This window comes from Equus przewalskii, chromosome 29 (assembly GCF_037783145.1).
Source record: "Equus przewalskii isolate Varuska chromosome 29, EquPr2, whole genome shotgun sequence".
NCBI lineage: Eukaryota > Metazoa > Chordata > Mammalia > Perissodactyla > Equidae > Equus > Equus przewalskii.
Genome location: NC_091859.1, coordinates 37867032 through 37886871, shown reverse-complemented (window position 1 = coordinate 37886871; position 19840 = coordinate 37867032). Strand labels below are relative to the sequence as shown.

General features: G+C 45.2%; 1 protein-coding gene and 1 non-coding gene across 2 annotated transcripts in view; one reads left to right on the top strand and one right to left on the bottom strand.

Annotated features, from left to right (window-relative positions):
- Positions 1–19840, bottom strand: part of MCHR1 (melanin concentrating hormone receptor 1) — a 31301-nt gene that overhangs the window by 8298 nt on the left and 3163 nt on the right. The window contains exon 2 of the mRNA XM_070600173.1: positions 14694–14782. The gene's annotated coding sequence lies outside the window, so the exon portion shown is untranslated. The remainder of the gene's footprint in view (positions 1–14693; positions 14783–19840) is intronic.
- LOC139080408 (U6 spliceosomal RNA) lies at positions 9080–9186 on the top strand. Its single transcript, XR_011534893.1, has one exon. It is a non-coding gene; the product is annotated as a U6 spliceosomal RNA (small nuclear RNA).

The following is a 19840-nucleotide window of genomic DNA, read 5'->3' as shown; positions in this document are numbered from 1 at the left end:
AACTATGTACTTGAGAAGAAGAAGAAAAAAGATTGGCAACAGATGTTAGCTCAGGTGCCAACCTTTAAAAAAAAACTTCTAATATGTGATTAAAGCTACTAAAAATTAATGAAAATATGTTTGTATTCGAGGAAAGTAAAATGTATGTTTTCAAATTTTTCCAACATTTTTATTTGAAATCATTGAGAACTGAAAATACCCTTGTTCCTGAAGCCCTGCAAACTAATGTAACTCAGATATGATAACTTGATATAAACTTTGTAAAGATCACCACGATAGCACACCTGTTGCTGTGTAAGCCCCTCAAAAGGATACCTGAACACCCAATGAATCATCAGAGACATTTCAAGCTGCAAAAGATGCTTCAATTCTGACAACTAAAAATCTTCTTGACTGGCTGTCTCCTGAGCTCAAAAACTGGTTTATAATTTGCTCCAACCATTATCTTTGTTTTTCTTTTTGTTTCTGTAGAAATACTTCTTGTTAACTACCTGACTGCTTGCTTCCACAAGATAGGGCTAACTTTGGGAGCCCACCTGTATCACTGCCTTCTAAAATGAACTTAACTGGACTGACCTATTATCAGGACTAAGAGATGTGTTCAATGAGCTGGAACAATCTATCAACTCAGCTTCTCAACTTTGAAAATTCTTAAAGTTTCAAAGGACCGTGAAACTTCTTAAGGTTTCAAAGGCAGGACTATGGGGGATCAGAATTGGCCACCCCAAAATGTGTCTCTTTGGCATAAGGCTTATTTGGGGCTGGTTACTTTTAAAAACTGGACACGTGGGAAAAGCTCTGAAAACCAAGTAGAAGTAGAAGTTGCCCTTTGTAAGAGACATATACATTTGTAAGGGAAATCTCCATCTGTAAAGGTGTCTCCCTCTCTGTACCAGGAAGAAGGGGAGATGACCTTATTTCTGGAAACTCTTATCAATGTGGAAGGCAAGGTCTTAAATCTGCATAATAACCTTATTCTTGTTTACTGGGCTTTTCTGGGAATCTCCCATACCTGACTCTCCCCACCCCCAACATCCTCCTTTGTCTTTAGCTGAAGATAATATTTAAACTGGCAGCTTGGCCATTTTGTTGAGTTACTCAGTTTTCCTGAGTCTCTCCCATGTCTACATGTTGTACACGTTTGTTTGATTTTCTCCTGTTATTCTGTCTCATGTCAATTCAATTCATAGACCAGCCAGAAGAACCTAGAGAGGGTAGAGGATTTGTCTTCCTCCCCTACACAGCCAAGAGCTGCCACCACACTCACTGCCAGACTCAGAAGCAGGGGTTCAAGTTCTACACAGTCTAATCCCTACACACTTCTTATTTATTTATTTGCTTGATCCAACAAATATTTATTGAGCACTTACTACTTGTCAAGCACTGTTCTAGGTTCTGTAGAAAAAAAAAATAATAATAAAGTCCCTGAGCCCCTGTACTCCTGGAGATTACATTTAAATGGGGGGCACAGAAACAGAAAATATATCCCCCAAAAAAGCAATTTATGATACATGTGATCAGGGCTACAAAAAACTTATAGCAGTGTGAGGGGCCAGGGAACACCAGAGGAGGTGGAGGTTGCTATTTTACATAGGAAGTCCTCTGGGAAGTGTTTTCAGAAGAGTCCTGAAGGAAGTGAAGAAACATGCGTGGAAATATCTGGAGAAAGAGGATGTCAGGCAGTAGGAATAGCCAATGCAAAGGCCCTGAGGCAGGAGTGTGCTGGGTTCTTTGGAGAACTATAGTGGAGCAAAGAACCCTGGTAGTGGCTATAGTAGAGCAAAGAGGAGACTAGCAAGAGATGATGACAGAGAGGAAACAGCAGGAGGGGCAGATTCTGTCAGGCCTTGTCAGGATTTTAGCTTTTTCTTTAGGGGAAGTGGGAGTCACCAGAGGGTTTTCAGCTGAGGAGGGACATGATCAGATGTGTTTTATTTTATTTGTATGTGTGGGTGTGTGTGAGGAAGATTAGCCCTGAGCTAACATCTGTTGCCAATCTTCCTCCTTTTTGTTGAGGAAGATTGTCACAGAGCTAAAATCATTCCAATCTTCCTCTACTTTGGTGGGACGCCGCCACAGCGTGGTTTGACAAGCAGTGCTATGTCTGCGCCCAGGATCCAAACCTGCAAACCCCAGGCCACCGAAGCAGAACACTCAAATTTAACCACTATGCCACTGGGCCGGCCTCAGAAGTATTTTAAAAGGATCAATCTTCTGCTGGGTAGCAAGAGAAACAAATTGAAAGGTAGTTTAGCTTGGGTTTCCTTGACAGTAGAGCCTGAGACAAGGACTTACGTGCACATGGCTTTTCTGAGAGATGAGCCCAGGAGCGGACATGAGGGAGTGGGGACAATGAGACGGGAAAGGAGAACAAGCCAACGTAGGGTTCATTATCAACGTCGCTGCTGTGGACAACAGGAGCTTGAGTTTACCATCCTTGAAAAGTGCACAGTCTGTTTCTCAGAATCATTCACCTGAAGGATGGGAAGCAGGAACATTTATCCAGTTGCCCTGTCCTCCACTGGTTGAGAGTTGCCCCCAGGGTGTTGACTCTGCACTTCTGGGTACATAGGTAGAGCAGGCTCCTACAGCTCTGCGCTTCAAGGGGGCAGAAAGCAAAGAGACTTGCAGCTCACACTTGTGGCAAGAGGCTGTCAGCACAAGATGAATCTTGTGAGGGCTCTCACAGCATTGAAGTCCAGGGCAGAAAGCAAATGGACACGAGGTGTACACTTGAGGCAAGACACTATTGGCACAAGATCAGCTGAGCTCACACACAACTGTCTTCTGCAGCTGGAGCTGAAGTCAGAGGTGGCTGAGGGAAATGTGACATGGGTTACCAGAAGCATCTTATATAGAAGATTATTGAAATAATCTAACTGAAAAATGATGGTATCTTAGATTGAAGAGGTGGGGAGAAATGGTGGGTTTCTAGACACTATGTAGAGCCCAAAGGATTGGCTGAAGAATTGAATGAGAAATGTGTGAGAGATAGAGGCGTCGGGGATGACTCCCAGGTTTTCGGCTCAAGCAACTGGAAGAATGGAGTTGTCATTTCCTGAGATAGGAAAGTCTGTGGGAGGAGAAGATTTGGAGGAGAAAAGAAGAGTTCTGTTTTGGATATGTTACAGAGCGGAAATGTTGGGTAGTAGTTGGATGTGAGTCAGAAGTTCAAAGCAGAGGCCATGCCTGGAGATATGAAGTTAAACTGATGACACTGGATGAGCTCACCAAGGAAGTGAGATGAGTGGAGAGGAGTTGTGAGGACTTGGCCCTGGGGCATTACAAAGTTTACAGGTTGGGAAAATGAGCCTACGGCCCACTATTTCCTCCTCTTCCACCTAGGCTAGTCTTCCCACATCCATTCATCCATCTACCGATCCAACAAATCATTCTTGAGCCCTTGCTATGCACCAGGCACTGTGCTAGGCTCTGTGGGTACAGTGAAGAAAATCAGGGAAGGGTAGGTTTTAGCCCACTTGCCTTTGCCTGCTAGGTGGGGGTGGGGAGGGGTGAACACTGAGCCAGTCAATCCACAGTAGCAGCCATGTAGGCTGATTACTTGTTGTAGTAGGTGTCACCAAGGGAATTAATGGGGTAATGGGAGTGATTGGGGTCTTTAGTGACTGGGGGTCTTTAGAGAGGAGAGTTAAGGATGTCCTCTCTGAGGAGGCATTTAGGTGGAATCTTCAGCATCCATTCTGCTACAAATGATTAATTTAAACCAATCACAGCAACCTCATTCCCTTTGCCAGTGACTTTTTTGGATGGGCATGTCTACTGGATGCCCATGTGCACATCTTCAAACCCTCCTGGCCACACCTAGTTTATATTCCATCCATTGCTGCAATGACCCGCTCTGCACAGTCCCCAACCAAGTTCAGGTGCGGGTACAGGTGCAGGTATGACCTGACGGTGCTGTGTCTCAGGCCTGCACCATATGCCTTTCACCCTCTTCCTGGATCGTCTCTGTTGATGCCACAACTTAGACTATGGGAACCCATGAAATGCCCATGCGTGAGCAACCTGGAAATGCAAGGAGAGTTAACACCCCTTAGAGTGAACCTTTGACCAATAGGTGTGGAAGCCATGGAAGGACGCTTTTCCCTTTTTCACCCAAGACTTATGGTCCTGAGACACATTTCATATGGCCTCCCAGTGGTCCCATGGGATAGTGTAACTGCTCACATGTAGCGGCCGCCAACTCAAAATCCTTACATGATGCTCCCTGCTTCTCTGCTTTGCTCCTCTCTCCTCACCCCTGATTCCTGGAATCACTTCCCAGTAAAATACTCCAACACATACTTTGTCTCTGGCTCTGTTTTCTGGGCTAAGGCAGCACATGACCCATTCTTACCAACAACAGTAAAGGGGTGGAGAATAGGTGTGGGCAGTGTTTGGCAAAGTTTTCCTTGTTCTTACAAAGAGGGTGCAGGAAGAGATGGTCTCCTTTGCCTCCTCTGAACTTTGCTGGGCCTGGGCGTGATAGCTGGAACACTTGCAGCCACTTCTAGTCCTTGCAGCAGTTGAAAGTATCCTCACTGATTGAACCAATCAGGGTGTCAGGAGGACACAGTACAAATGGGGAACTCAAGTAGGGGAATGGAAGAGCATTTAATAAAGGGCTTCTTTACCAAGGTTTGGGCATGGTTAAGGGGACTGGGAAGGGATGGTGCAGCTGTGCCCTGGAGTAGGAACAATGGGGAGCCAGGACCAGTCTTCAGCCTCAGGGCCAAAATGAAGGGAGCAGTTATGAGCAGGGGCTGTCTCAGAAGCTGTGGCCTTTGGTTAAGGATGCCACCAGCCAGCAGCAACTTGGCGGGGAAGGAGCCAGAGGAAGAAATAATCTGGCCTCAAGCTTGTCTCGCCTTCTGACCTCTGCCTGTTGCTGCTGTCCTTAAGGGTCAGCCTCCAGGGGCTCAGAGCGGGGTGGATAAGGGTGGAAAGTAGATTTGAAGGGGCAAATGGGAAATCAGTCCATCAACCCAGGGGGAGGCATTTGAGCTGAGACAAGGTATTTAACATACATCACTTTGTTATGAATCCTTGAAACAACTGCTTATTTAGTTATCCTCCTTTGACAGATGAGGAAGCAGAGAATCACAGGTTGGGTTTTCTGGGAGCAGACGCTGGGATGGAGCGAGGCGTGTAAAATGTTTATTGTGGGGTGACCACTGGGAAAGAGGAGGGAACTTGCATTGGGAAGTGGGGGGCCATAGATTGTGATGCAGACCTGACAAGGGCTTTACAGCCTAGTGGGAAGCTCCGGGCCCAGGTTGGGTGGGAATGGTGGGGCCCTTGTCCACCACCCTGCCCAAGTGGTGGCTAGGAGCCCCTCAGAGAAGAGTGTGAGTCCAACTGGAAAGCTGAGGCTGACCCTGAAGGGGCCAGGCACTGTCCACTGAACCACACTCCTTGAGCTGTGCAGCAAGTCCTTTCTTGAAGCAACATCTGAGCGACACAACGCCATGTCGGCTGTAGCTTTGTCCTTGGCGTTGTGTGGGTGAACTAGGCTGGCAGCTCATGGTCCACTTTCTTCACCTACACAAAGGGCTAATGACACAGCTCAAAGATTTGGGCAAATGTGCAGAGACTTTAGATAAAAGAATGTTCCCGGCTTTGCAAAGAGCCATTTGGGGGACAGCGTGGCACATCCCCTGGCAGATGTCTCCAGCTCTGACTTTTCCTCTTCCTCCCTCCATGGTGCATGGTACAAGGAAGACAGTCCACAAAAGTTTGCCGCAAAGCCAGCTGCTGGGGTTCAGAGCTTTACAGAGGATATCACCAAAGCCGGGACAAGGCCACACTGCCTGCAAACTCCTCCTGAGAACAGAACTTCTGACCTACTCTCCTCCAAGCCATCTGGCTCTTGACCTGTCGCTTAGCCCTGCCCAGCATCGTCCTGAGGAAGATCAAGGCTATGTATAGCAATAAAGCCTTTTTTTCTGCCATCTACGTGCCCCCACTCACCAGGCCCAACCCAGGGCACCCCAAGGGTTTGGGGTACCTGTCTGACTCCGCCAGTGCTGATATCCACCTGCCCTGTACTTTTCAGGCTGCTGTCTGCATGCTGTGAAGGCTCCCTGGGCTCATTGCATCGGATTCCCACTTGCTACCCTCGCTCCTGCCTTGCCTCTTCCACTAGACTCTCTGCCAAATGGCAGGAGTATTCTTGTTAGGATGTGAATCTCATCACCCTACCCCACTGGTGAAAACACTTTGTGGCTCCCAATTGCTTTCAAAATAAAGTTAACCCCCTAACAGAAGGTAACAGACATGGCTTTTTTTTGGTTACCCCAAAGTTGATCCCCCAGAAAACCAAGGCCTTGAGAAATTCTTTGGGAGGGGAAGTGCCAGCACCTCTAAACAGCCCTTGGTGCAGCTGCTGGTGGGAGAAGCATCTTCCTTATTTCAGTGGGGATGCATAGACCCTGGGGCTGTAGAAACCAAGGAGCAGCCCTTAATTCTCAGAGGAAAGTGAGCATGGTCACTACAATAAGCAGGGCCAGTGGAGTTACCAGGATGTCTGACCTGCGGAGATTGATGTGGCTAATTGATCACAGAGTCTCTAAGACCAAAACATATGAGCAGCCCACTCACTAAGCTTCTATTTGATTTGTATATCTGGAAAAAGCTTCAGGTCTAGTAAACAGAGGTCCGACTTTAGCCACCATGATTGACAGCACAGTCCCTGACCCGATTCCCAAGCCCAAGTCAGTCACTGATTCAAACCCTTGGAAGAAGTGGAAGCTAGATGGATGCTCACAAGAAAGGACACTGACTTAACATGACTGGGATGTGCTGTGACTCTGCCCCAGCCTTTCCCAGAGGACATGAGGCCGTCTACAGGGTAACTCTGCACAATGAAAAGATTAATACTCAGGCCTTTTGATGATAACTAGGCAATGGCTCCGAGCTAATATCAATTCCTGGGGACCCAGAACTCCACTGGGCTCTACTGCTCAGAGTGGGAATTAAGGTAGGTCAAGTAATAAATGGGGTTTGACTAGAATGACTTCACAATAGGCCCTGCAGATCTCCAGACCTATTTATTTCCCTAACGCTACAGCTATAATAGATATCCCCAGCAACTGGCAGAAGTACTGTATTGGCTCTTGGACTGGCAGAGTAAGGGATTTGATGATGAGAAAAGTCAAATGGAAATCCCTCCTTACCAAAGTGATAAGCCAAAAGCAATAGTGCACACCCTGGGGAAGTGAAGAGATTAATAAGATCATCGAGGCCCTTAAAGATGCAGGGCCAGTGATTTGATCACATGCCCACTTCACTCTCAGTTCGGCCAGTAAAGGAGGCAGATGGGTCTTAGAGAAGGAGAGTGGATGACCATAAACTTAGTTATGTGGTGACTCTAATTGCAGCTGCTATTTCAGACATGGTACCATTGCTGGAGAAAATAAATAGTAGTCCCCGACACCTGGTATGCAGTTATTGATCTGGCGAATGCTTTTTTCTCTATTCCAAGAAGCAGAAAAGATCAGAAACCCTGCTTTCATTCATCAGGGTCATCAGTGCAGCTTTGCCCTTTGCCTCAGGACGTCATTACTTCTTTTGACAGGTCTCCAATTCGCAGACTTTGAAGGCTTTATCATTACACAAGACAGGATGCTATTCCACCATGTTGATGATGCCATGCTGCTAGGGCCTGGACAGCAGAAAGGATCAGGTGCCCTAGGTGTGATATAAATGCCTTGAAAACACAAAGGCCTGACATCTCAGTCAATGTTTTGGGGTCCAATGCTCTGATCATGTCATTATTTTCCCTCCAAAGTAGAGAACAGTCTATCTGACATCCCCTATCACAAAAGAGGTGCCCCCAAAGATGCACAGTTGGAAAAGGGAGCAGCAGTTCCCCAAAGGAGAAGGGAGCAGAGTGGTCCTGAGATCATAAAACCAAGGGGAGCCCAGTCCACCCAGTTACCCCTGTTAGACCCAGCGTGCCTTGAGCACAAGGACTATGATTCTTATTCTAGTGTCAGGAAGAGCTGCCATGTCAGTCAGTGGGTTGTGAGTACACCCAGGGCCTCTGCTGCAGCCCGGTGCCCCCATTTAGACATTTGCATTGTACTCTGCACTTTTCCTTCATAGCAGGAAACATGTGATCACAACTGTAATCATACATTTATTTATTCGTGTAGTTAATTGTTTAATGTCTTTCTCTCACTAAATTATACGCTCCATTGAGGCAGAAACCATGTCTGTCCTACTCCTTGCTGTATCTCCTGTGCCTAGCACAATGCCAGGCACATGATAGGCATTCAATAAATGTTGGATGAATAAATCACTAATAGAGGAAAATATGTGAAAGCCCCTGGAACAGAGGTGGGCAGAGGGGAGGGGAGCATGAGCAGTATTGCTCCCTGACCCAGAGGCTCCACTCAGCCCCAGTGCTTCCCGGCTGGCCTGGCAGCAGCGGCTGCAATGCCTGTGACCAGCAGTGTGCATCCCTCAGCTGTGAGGCAACCCAGAGGCCACAGTCAGCCTCCTTTTTGTTGTGAGAAAGACCAGTGAGATTGCCTCCAGGGATGGGGATTCGACACAAGGATTCATGGAAATCCCAAGGAAGCATGAGAAAGCAGCTGAGGTAAAAACATTCACCTGAAATTCTGACAAATGCTACAGCTTGGTTGAACTTTGAAGGCATTGTACAAGTGAAAAAAGCCAGAGGCAAAAGGACAAATATTGTATGATTCCATTTATGTGAGGTCCCTAGAGTAGCCAAATTCATAGAGACAGAAAGTAGAATGGAGGTTTCCAGGGGTTAGGGGAAGGGGGCAATGGGAAGTTGCTGTTTAATGGATACAAAGTTTCAGTTTGGGAAGATGAAAAATTTCTGGAGATGGATGGTGGTGATGGGTGCACCAAAATGTGGATGTACTTAATGTCCCTGAACCGTGCACTTAAAAATGGTTAAAGTTAATTTTATGTTATGTATATTTTACCACAATTTAGAAATATGTTAAACAGTTTCTTTAAAAGGGTATCACATACAGTAATCCAGTTCAAGTGCTTTTTATAAGATTTCAAAAGCCTAATATAAATCATGTTCTTATAAATTGCAGTGCTTGCTTCAGCAGCACATATACTAAAATTGGAACAATACAGAGAAGATTAGCATGGCCCCTGCACAAGGATGACACACAAATTCGTGAAGCGTTCCATATTTTTAAGTGACGTATGAGGTTCAGGTGTTTCCAATTATGTCCCTCCTATGAGCTGAGGTTTTCTAAATCCAAAACATGTTTCAGCTGAAATCGTTTTCCTTATATTTGAAGACTGTGTTGTTTCAGGAGAATTTCATCTACCTATCTCTGACTCACTGACACTTCATCAATAACGTAATACATCTCGTCTGAGCTCTTCTACACGATCATTCCCTCTCTGGGTGGTTGAAAATAGGTACATTTAAGTATTGATTACTTTGGCGAAGCACACACTTAGAAGGTGTATAACCTTTTGCCCTTGCAAGAAAAAGAGAAATAAATGCTCAGTGCCAGGGGGGAAAAAAGTAAAAGATAAATTGCAGCTCCATTGTATGTTCAGTTAAATATCTTTTCTTAATATAACACAAAAAAGCTAAAAACAACACCACCTTTCTGGGTCCCAGGGATTCCAAGACATCAGGCCACATGGAGACCTGGGGCAGCATTCCAATATCTTTGGGAGAACAGATTGGGTAGGTCACCTGTATTCTTGGTGGGCACCCAGCCCTTGTGCCATCCAAAACAGAATCTGATTTTTTTGTCTCTATCAAGTATTAGGAGTCCATATTGGACACCAAGTCACCTTAAACCATAGATGCTGGCCTGAGGTGCCTGTGACCAGAAGAGAAAAGCTGGCTTTACCTGCCAGAAATCATAAGAGTTGTACAAACTGTGTATAGAAAGAAGAGATCAAGGCCTGCTTTCCTGAAAAAGAAACTGTGTGATATTTGACGAGTGCCAAGACAATTCTGTGAGGGAAAGAATAGCCTTTTCAACAAAGGATGCCAGGACAAATGGATATCCACATGCGAAAAAAGAAAATCGGACCCCTGCCTTACACCATATACAAAAATTAACTCAAAATGGATCAGAGACCTAGATGAAAGAAGTAAAACTATAGAACTCTTAGAAGAAAATATAGGGGTAAATCTTCCTGATGTCGGATTAGACAAAGCGTTCTTCAGTATGACGTCAAAAGCACAAGCAACAGAAGAAAAAAATAGATAATTAACTTCATCAAAATTTAAAACTTTTGTATTTCAAAGGACACTATCAAGAAAGTGAAAAGACAACCCACAGAATGGTAGACAATCTTTGCAAATCATATATCTGATAAGGGACTTGTATCTAGAATATATTAAAAAACTCTTGCAATGAGTTTTAATATCAAAAGTAATATGAACAGACATTTCTCCAAAGAAGGTATACAGATGGCCAATAGGCACATGAAAAGATGCTCATCATCACTGATCATCAAGGAAATGCAAATCAAAACTACACTAAGATATCACCTTATACCCATTAGAATGACAAAAATATCTAAATCTAATAGTAACAAATGTTGGAGAGGTTGTGGAGAGAATGGAACCCTCATACACTGCTGGTGGGAATGCAAACTGGTGCAGCCACCATGGAAAACAGTATGGAGAGTCCTCAAAAAATTAAAAATAGAACTACCATACGATCCAGCCATTCCACGACTGGGTATCTATCCAAAGAGCTTGAAGTCAGCAATTCCAAAAGTCCTATGCACCCCAATGTTCATTGTAGCATTATTTACAATAGCCAAGACGTGGAAGCAACCTAAGTACCCATCAACAGATGAATAGATAAAGAAGTTGTGGTATATATATACAATGGAATACTACTCAGCTGCAAAACAGAACAAAATCATCCCATTTGCAACAACATGGATGGACCTTGAGGGAATTATGTTAAGTGAAATAAGCTAGTTAGAGAAGGATAATCTCTGTATGGCTCCACTCATATGAGGAATTTGAAAATGTGGACAAAGAGAACAGATTAGTGGCTACCCGGGGAAAGGTGGGGTGGGGGATGGGCACAAAGGGTGAAGTGGTGCACCTACAACACGAATGACAAACATTAATGTACAACTGAGATCACACAAGATCGTAACCTATCATTAACTCAACAAAAAAAATGTAGCATATCCATTCAGTAGAATATTATTCAGCTATAAAAAAGAATGAAGTGCTGATGCACACTACATCATAGATGAACCTTGAAATCATTATGCTAAGTGAAAGAACCCCACCACAAAGACCACATATCTTATGATTCTTATATGAAATGCCCAGAATTGGCAGATCTATAGCAATACAAAATAGATTAGTGATTGCATAGGGCTAGGAGCTAGATGGGGATGGGGGAAAGGGCATGACTGCTAATGAGTAAGAGTCTTTTTATGGGGTGATGAAAATATTCTAAAATTTATTGTGGTGATAGTTGTACCACTCTGTGAGTAGACTAAAAACCATTGAATTATACACTCTAAAAGCATGTATTTTATAGTATATAAATTATATCTCAATAAATCTGTCTTTAAAAGGAGGGTGGCCTGTGGACATAAGAAGCACCGAGAAATGCAGTCTTGAGTACTCATGGCAAATGTCTACTCTTTATCTCCTTTTTGCCTTGCCTCCTGGGAACCTCATCCACCTACGTCTTGCCAACCATTTGGAGGATATTGGGGCTGCCCACTGGGAACCGCCTTGAACACGCTTTGTGAAAGGGACTTCCTGGGAACGCCTCCGACATCTGAACTGCAGCATGAAGTTGGGTTTCGGCTGATTCTGCTGATGACGTTGGAGTCAGTCCCTCAGATGAGTTTACACCTTGGCGCTGCTGCTGACTTGCTGTGTCATCCAGTAAGTCCCTGACCTGCTGGGTGCCAAATGGTAACTGGAGTAAACCAAGCCTGCCTCAGGATTCTCCTTGTTGCGGGTTTTTTTTTTTTTAATTTTTAATTTTTTAAGGTAAATTATAGTAACTAACAGCTGTATGGCCTTTTTTACATACATGCCTTACCTTATCTGACTCCATGGAACGGAACTGATCCCCAGTGACAGATGTGGATACAGAGGCTCAGAGAGTTGGGTGACTCTCCCAGTGCCACGTAGCTGGCACAGTGGAGCTGGGCCCCAAGCCTAGGCCTTCTGCTTTTCTGACTTCAAATTCTGCACTCAATCCTCTGCAAGGGACTCCAGTGGTTGACTCTTTCTGCTTCCAAAATGCCGATGTTGAGAAAACTTAATTTTCATTTGGTCTCAACCCCTGTGTTCTCAGGCGTCAGAGACAGCCCATCTCTGGGTGTCCCCCTTTGGCCTTTTGCCCACTGGCGGCCTCTTCCCCACCTCAGTTCTGCAGTATTTGGGTCCTGATTTCACCCAACTGAACAGGGCTGGGCTGGCTTGTCCTGTGACATTGGTAAATGTAAAAGGACTGAGGTGGGGACAGAATGAGAATCCAGTTCTTTTTAGAAGAACTTTGATACACAGTTTCTTATGGTACAGAGGACCCTTTAGGATCTGGCCTCTGGCCACCTGTCAGGCCTCTCCTCCCACCTCCCATTTCCACCCTATGCCCAGGGTCAGGCTTCAAGATCTTAGCATGTCCTGAAAGTGCTGCACGCTCCTACAACTTTTGCACATGTTGACTCCTCAGATCTTTCTTTGCTTGGCTGCTGCCTAAGCTGTGCTTCAAGATGCCCCAGAATGGCCTTCTCCTCCAGGAAGCTTCCCCTGCCCTCCCTTCTGCTCCCTACCCCACCCTCCACCAAACAGCCCGCATGGCACATACTGCAGCGGATGTTCTTGGTGGCCTCCCAGGCGACTTTACCAGGATGGTGCACCCATGCTCCAGCTGCTCTGAGTGTTGGCTCCAAGGACCCATGGCTACCCCAGCTGTCCCCTTGTGTGGAGAATTGCCCTTGGCTGACTGGAGCCTCCTGGCCAGGGAAGTTACCACCCTCCACAAGCCTTAAGGCAAAGCCCGAACCAGAAGTAGAAAAGGCCTGTCCCTTTGCCTTAAGGGGAACCATTCCAAGGTGCAGCTGTGTCCAGAACCACCCCCACCCCCAGCCCTCTGGACCTGGCCAGGGCTACACTGACCTGAGACCTCCTGCAATTTCATTCCTCCCTCAGGGGTACTTTCCCTCAATAACCCCCAGCACCCACATCCGTGCCATCACATGCCATTGTAATTAACAATTTTCTTATTCACTCCCAGACTAGACTCTGCTTCCTGAAGGCAGGGATGACGTCCTATTTATTTTTGTGTCCAGACCTCCTAGTTGGGGATCTGGCAGAGCAGGTACTCCGAGTTGAATTCTGTCCAGCTTCTGAGCGGTTGTAAGAAGCACTCCAGGAGATTCTGCACCGTCCCTGCCGCCTTGCCTTCCAGTCTCTATCTCCTCTGAGATCCCCTCCTGACCATGCCTCCCTCCTGTTCTTCCCCTACCCCGCAATGGCAGAGATACATTCCCCTTGTCCTGCATCTTGCAATTTAGATTTGAAGGAAAGAGACCGGCAGAGCAGGAGGAGAGCCTGAAAGACACGGCCACAGGCAGACTCTCTGGCAGAGCAGGTTCGGGGTTGAGGGCTGTGGCAGCTGTGAGCAAACCCTGGGACTGGGCAGCAGAGGCAGTCTGCAGAAAGCGCCCACAGCCTTGGTGGGCAGCCTTTTGCAATCGCTGCTCTTGACGTTTCCCTCACTCTTTCTTTTGGTACATCTTAACTTTATAAATGCTCTAGGAACTGCGGTGTTCTCATTCTTTTTCATCCATTCCCACCCACGCACGGCACCAACCCACGTCACCAGAGGAATATCTTGCTTCAAAGACTTATTAACTTTCCAAGCAGCATCCAGCTCACGTAGGAGCTGAGTCAGTGCCATCTCAGCCGGCCCAGGAGGTGTGCAAGGCTGACTCAGACGAGCTGGTGGGTCTTAGCAGAGGCCTTCTCCTGCTGTGCAAAGCTGTCAGAGAAGCAGAGATCAAATCTACCCCTGGGAGTGGCTCACCCTGGGCCAGACTCTGGGTTAATGATCCCAGAGCTAATCTTCCCTAATTCCCCACATCCAACCTATAAGTCTCATCTTCTGTTTTTGCTGCCCCATATCTATTCTCCTAGCTTCCCTCTGGAGACCCAGCAGCCCCTGGACTCCCAGTAAGGTAATACAGCGCCAGTGCATAGTAACTGACCTGGTAACTATGCTGATTGGTCCAGGGCTGGGCATGTGACCCGTTAGAGCCAATGAGAGGCACTGAGACTCAAGTTAAAAATTCTGGGACAAGGGGCCTGCCGGTGGCCAGCAGTTAAGTTCCCACGTTCTGCTTCAGTGGCCTGGGGTTCTTCGGTTGGATCCCAGGTGCGGACATGGCACCGCTTGGCACGCCATGCTGTGGTAGGCGTCCCACATATAAAGTGGAGGAAGATGGGCATGGATGTTAGCTCAGGGCTAATCTTCCTCAAAAAAAAAAAAATTCTGGGACAAGACACTCATTCCTCTTCTCTGGATGTGAAACCCAAGAAGACACGGGCGTTAGAGATGCTAGCTCCAAGTTGCTACCATATGAAATCTGAGACTGAAGTCATCCCTATAAAAGAAAGAGTGAGAAATGGCCAGAAACTGAATTCTGATTATATCCTGGAGTCCTGAATCCAGCCTTACCTGAAGCTGGAATAATACAAGAACTTTTGGACTTCTGTGACTCAATGTATCCCTTTGCTCAAGTCAGTCTGGGTTGAGCTTTCTGTCACCTGCAATTGAAAGAATTCTAATCAACACCAGTAGTTACTACTATATTTAATTCTAAGACATACATTTTTCCACATTTTAACATCTCTGATATTAGGAGTGTATATTACAGCCAATGGCAACGCCCCGATGGAGCCATCATTGTTTGCAAATTTGAGATATTGAGCACAGCTGCTTATATTGTCTTCAGCTGTGTTAGATACTCTGCTGGTACTGCCAAGTCCTGAATTTAGTGCTATCTAAAATGTCTTCAGAAAAATCCTACTGTGATTTAGCATTCGGATAAGAAGTGATTACGTAGAGAGAAAGGCAGGGCTACGGGAGCAACAGGGAGTGAAATCGGTGTTAGTGAAACAGAGTTTTCTCTTTGAAGGACTGACAGTTTTCTTCTTATAAAGCAACAGCAAGTGCTTTGCAGAACCTAAGATAGAAAGATAAACCAGGAGCAGAAGTTGTGTTACATTTTGTTCCTAAGCTATGGGTATAAAGATTGACTCTCATTCGCCAAGCAAGGCAACAGAAGGCAGGAGTAATTGCAAATCTCACAGAAGATGAGAGGAATTTTGAAGCAACGAGAGTTGCTGTGATTGGTTAATGGCTCATCCAGGACCGCTGTTAAGATGTTTTTTTTTGTGGGGCCGACCTGGTGGTACAGCGGTTAAGTGCTCAGGTTCCGCTTTGGCTGTCTGGGGTTCGCCGGTTCGGATCCTGGGTGCAGACATGGTGCCACTTGGCTAAGCCATGCTGTGGTAGGCGTCCCACATATAAAGTAGAGGAAGATGGGCATGGATGTTAGCTCAGGGCCAGTCTTCCTCAGCAAAAAGAGGAGGACTGGCAGTAGTTAGCTCAGGGCTAATCTTCTAAAAAAAAAAAAAAAGACGTTTCGTCGTAACACAGTTGCTGGTGTGTTTTCTTTCTCTTTCTCAATGGTGCATCTTACAGCCAGTGGAACACATTATCACCCCCATGTTGCAAAAGGGCTGTTAAAGTCACCTGCTCAAGGTCACGGCTTCATTAAGTCAGATTTAGGCCACAGCTTTCAGTTCTTTATTGTAATTCCCTGTGATTACCCTAACCCTTCCAGAAAGCACGCAACACACCATGGGATCAGGAAACAGAAACACGGGGTGAGAAAGGGAAGCGAGAACCTCTGGCCTGGAGCCTTTTGGAAGGAGGCAACACGCTTTGAGGGGCCTGGAGTCCAGGTCTTACCCACACCAGGGTGCAGTGTGGCCCCCAACAGAGCTGGGAGTGACGGACACGCAAAGACAGTGAAGACTCGGGAGCGACCCGGGAGAGAACTTCCATTTTCTCACTGGGCCAGAGAGAGCCAAGCCCACAGTGGGGCAGAGGCAGCAGGTTAGTCACAATAGGTATGTGTAGCCCTCATTTATGACAAGATTGAAACTCAGGGACACTCAGTAAATTACCAAAGGTCACCTGGCCAGCAGGGCACAGCCAGGCTTTGAAGCCATGCCCGTCTTTCTGCCAAGCTGCCCAGCCCCTCTTTGCTGTGAGTTTTCTGTGAAGTCTCTGTTCTTTACTGCTATCACGAGGCCCAGTTTGTTCACCTGGAGGGAGCTGCCACCATGAATGTAATATAATCATTTTGCTTGACTCTAATAAGTGTTTTTACTGCCGCTGTTTTGTTCCACGCTCTAGTTTTCTAAGATTTGGGAGCAGTGGGGCCTTGAGTATCACTGTCCATTCAGGCAAGAAAAAGTAATCACTTCAGAATGAGTTGGTAGGACAGCAGCACACACAGGCATGTAAAAAATTACTTCAGCACAAAGTTCTCGTCAGGTAGAGCTTTGGCAGGGAGAGAAACCAGTATTACCTGTTCCACAAACTCAGAGCACAAATAGAGTGCCAGCTAATTCCTGAAGTCCTTACCTCCCCCCACTGCCCCTCTGTGATTGGCCCCCAGACGCTGAGGGCTTCAAGCACAGTGCCATCCAAGACATGAATGATGTCATGAAGACTGAGCCCCTCTCTCTTCTCCATCTTTTGGTCCTGCTTATCATTATTGGGCTCATTCCGAAGTCTTCTCTTGCCATCTGACAGCAAGACGGCCACCGGCAGCTCCAAGCTTACACTGTCTTTATAGCTTATGAAATTAGAGGAGAAGAGAGAGCATCTTTTCCTAATGACTATGGTAAAAGTCCCAGGGAGCACTCTGATTAGTCTCGTTTGTGTACGTCCCTATCCCAAGGGTTTGAAGTACTTTGGTCAGAATGTGATTTTGTGGCCTTCTTGGGGTATGGGGAGCGCTCAAACCCACTGAAATCACATGGACTGAGAAGGATTTCTGAGAAATAAGTGTGAGTTATTCCCCAGAAGTTTTACTGAGCTGACAAAATACATCCACTTGACCTTATGTGTGTCATCTCCTGGCAACATGGACACCATTGACCAATCTGTTTCAGCTTGACTGCTTCTGGCTTCAAATAACAACAGAAAATTCAAATGAGCTTAAACAGTGAGGAAATGTATTATGCCACACAACTGAAAACCCAGCAATGGCTCAGTCTCCAGGAGTGGTACAACCAACTGCTCAATAATTCCATAGAGGTGCCTGGTTTTTTCCGTCTCTTCCCACTGCCTTTCTCAGTGTCACCTTCATTTTAAGTCTGGTTTTCCTCCTGGTTACAAGATGGCTGCAGCAGATCTGGATATTACATCCAAATAACACCTTCAGTCTCTTTTTTAGACACAAGAAAACCTTTTCCAAATACCCCCCAGTGGAGATCTGTCGTGTCTCATTGGCCAGGATTGGGTAACTCCCCCATTCCTACACCAGTAACTGTCAGGAGACCCGGGACATTACTGTGACTGGCTTAGAACAAACATTTCAGGGGGGAAATGGAAGACTAGGAGTCAACCAGGAAGGCCACCTTACCCTCCTCCACGGAGGGAGAACCTGAAGATTAAGAGATTTAAGCATCAATAACCTAAAATGTGAGGGGAGGAGAAGTAAAAGTATAAAATTTCTGCATGCTATCAAAGTTAAGTTATCAGCTTAAAATAGGACGCTGTAAGATTGGTCTTATATTTTATGTAAGCCTCGTGGTAACCACAAAGGAAAATTCTGTAGTAGATACATAAAAAATTATGATAAAGGAGTCAAAGCACACCACCACAAAAATGATCAAATCACAAAGGAAGTCAGCAAGTGAGGAAGCAAGGAACAAGAGATCTACAAAAGAGAAACAATTAACAAAATGGCAACAGTAGGTCCTTACCTATCAATAACTACTTTGAATGTAAATGGAGTAAATTCTCCAGTCAAAAAACATGGAATGGCTCAGTGGGGAAAAAAGCAAGATCCAATGACATGCTGCCTGTAAGAGACTCACTTTAGCTTTAAAGACTCATGTAGGGTGAGACTGAAGAGATGGAAAAAGGTATTCCAAGCAGATGGCAATCAAAAGAAAGCAGGAGTAGCTATTCTTATATCAGACAAAATAGACTTTAAGCTAAAAATGGTCACAAGAGACAAAGGTCATTATATAGTGATAAACAGGTCAATTCGTCAAGAAGATATAACAATGGTAAATATTTATGCACCTAACGTTGGAGCACCTAAATGTATAAAGAATAACTGACAGAACTAAAAGGAAAAATAATCAGCAATATTATAACAGTTAGGGATCTTAGTTCCCTACTCTCAACAATGGATAGATCATCCAGATAGAGAATCAATAAGGAAACAGTGGATTTGAACAACACTATAGACCATGGAGGTTCCTCAAAAAATTAGAAATAGAACTACTGTATGATCCAGCAATCCCATTTCTGGGTACATATCTGAAGGAAATGAAATCACTATCTTTTTTTTTTTCTTTTTTTGTAAGTCAGGCACACTAGAGTTGCCTGCCCTATCAGGACAGGAACAGTCCATTCTTTCTTCCTTTTTTTTTTTTTTTGTGAGGAAGACTGGTCCTGAGCTAACATCTATTGCCAATCTTCCTCTTTGTTTCTCCCCAAAGTCTGCCCATACATAGTTGTATATCCCAGTTGTAGGTTCTTCTATGTGGGATGCCACCTCAGCATGGCTTGACGAGCGGTGCTAGGTCTGTGCCTGGGATCCAAACCAGTGGACCTCAGGCTGCCAAAGAAGAGTGTGTGAACTTAACCACTCGGCCACAGGGCCGGCCCTGAAATCACTATCTTGAAGAGATAGTGGCACCCCAATGTTCATCGCAGCATTATTTACAATAGCCAAGACATGAAAACAACCTAAGTGTCCATTGATGAATGAATGGATAAAGAATGTGGAAAATAAAGAAATGGAATATTATACAATGGAATATTATTCGGCCATAAAAAAGGTAATTCTGCCATTTTCCACAACAGGGATGGACCTTGAGGGCATAATGCTAAGTGAAATAAGTCAGATAGAGAAAGACAAATACCATATGATGTCACATATGTGTGGAATCTAAAAAAATCCAAATTCTTAGAAATAGCGAGTAGATTGGTGGTTGCTAGGGGAGGGGGGGAGGAGGTGGGGAGTGGGTGAAGGTGGTGCAAGGATACAAACTTCCACTTATAAGATGAATAAGTTCTGGAGATAGTATGGTGACCATTGTTAACAATACTGAATTGTATATTTGAAAGTTGCTAAGAGAGTAGATCTTGAAATTTCTCAACATGCGCATACACACACGCACAAATGAGGTGATGTGAGGTGATGAATGTGTTAACTAACCCTATTGTGGTAATCATTTCACAATATATACACATATCAAATCACCACACAGTACACCTTCAGTTCACACCTTCAATTCACAGTGTTATGTCTTAATTATCTCTCAAGAAACCTGGAAAAAATTTTATAAAACCAAGAGAGAATTAAAAGACATGCTTTTAAAAATGCACAAGACTAAACTCTGTCTAGATATAAACCTCTGAGTAATAGAACTATGAGGAAGTGATTTTGATAAAAGTGAGGCTAGTGTTTACTTTTGGGGGGTGATGGGGCTGTGCTTGGAATGGAGCATACAGAAGTGCTTCCTGGGAGGCTGCCAAAGCACTGTTTCTTGACCCAGAAGGCGGTC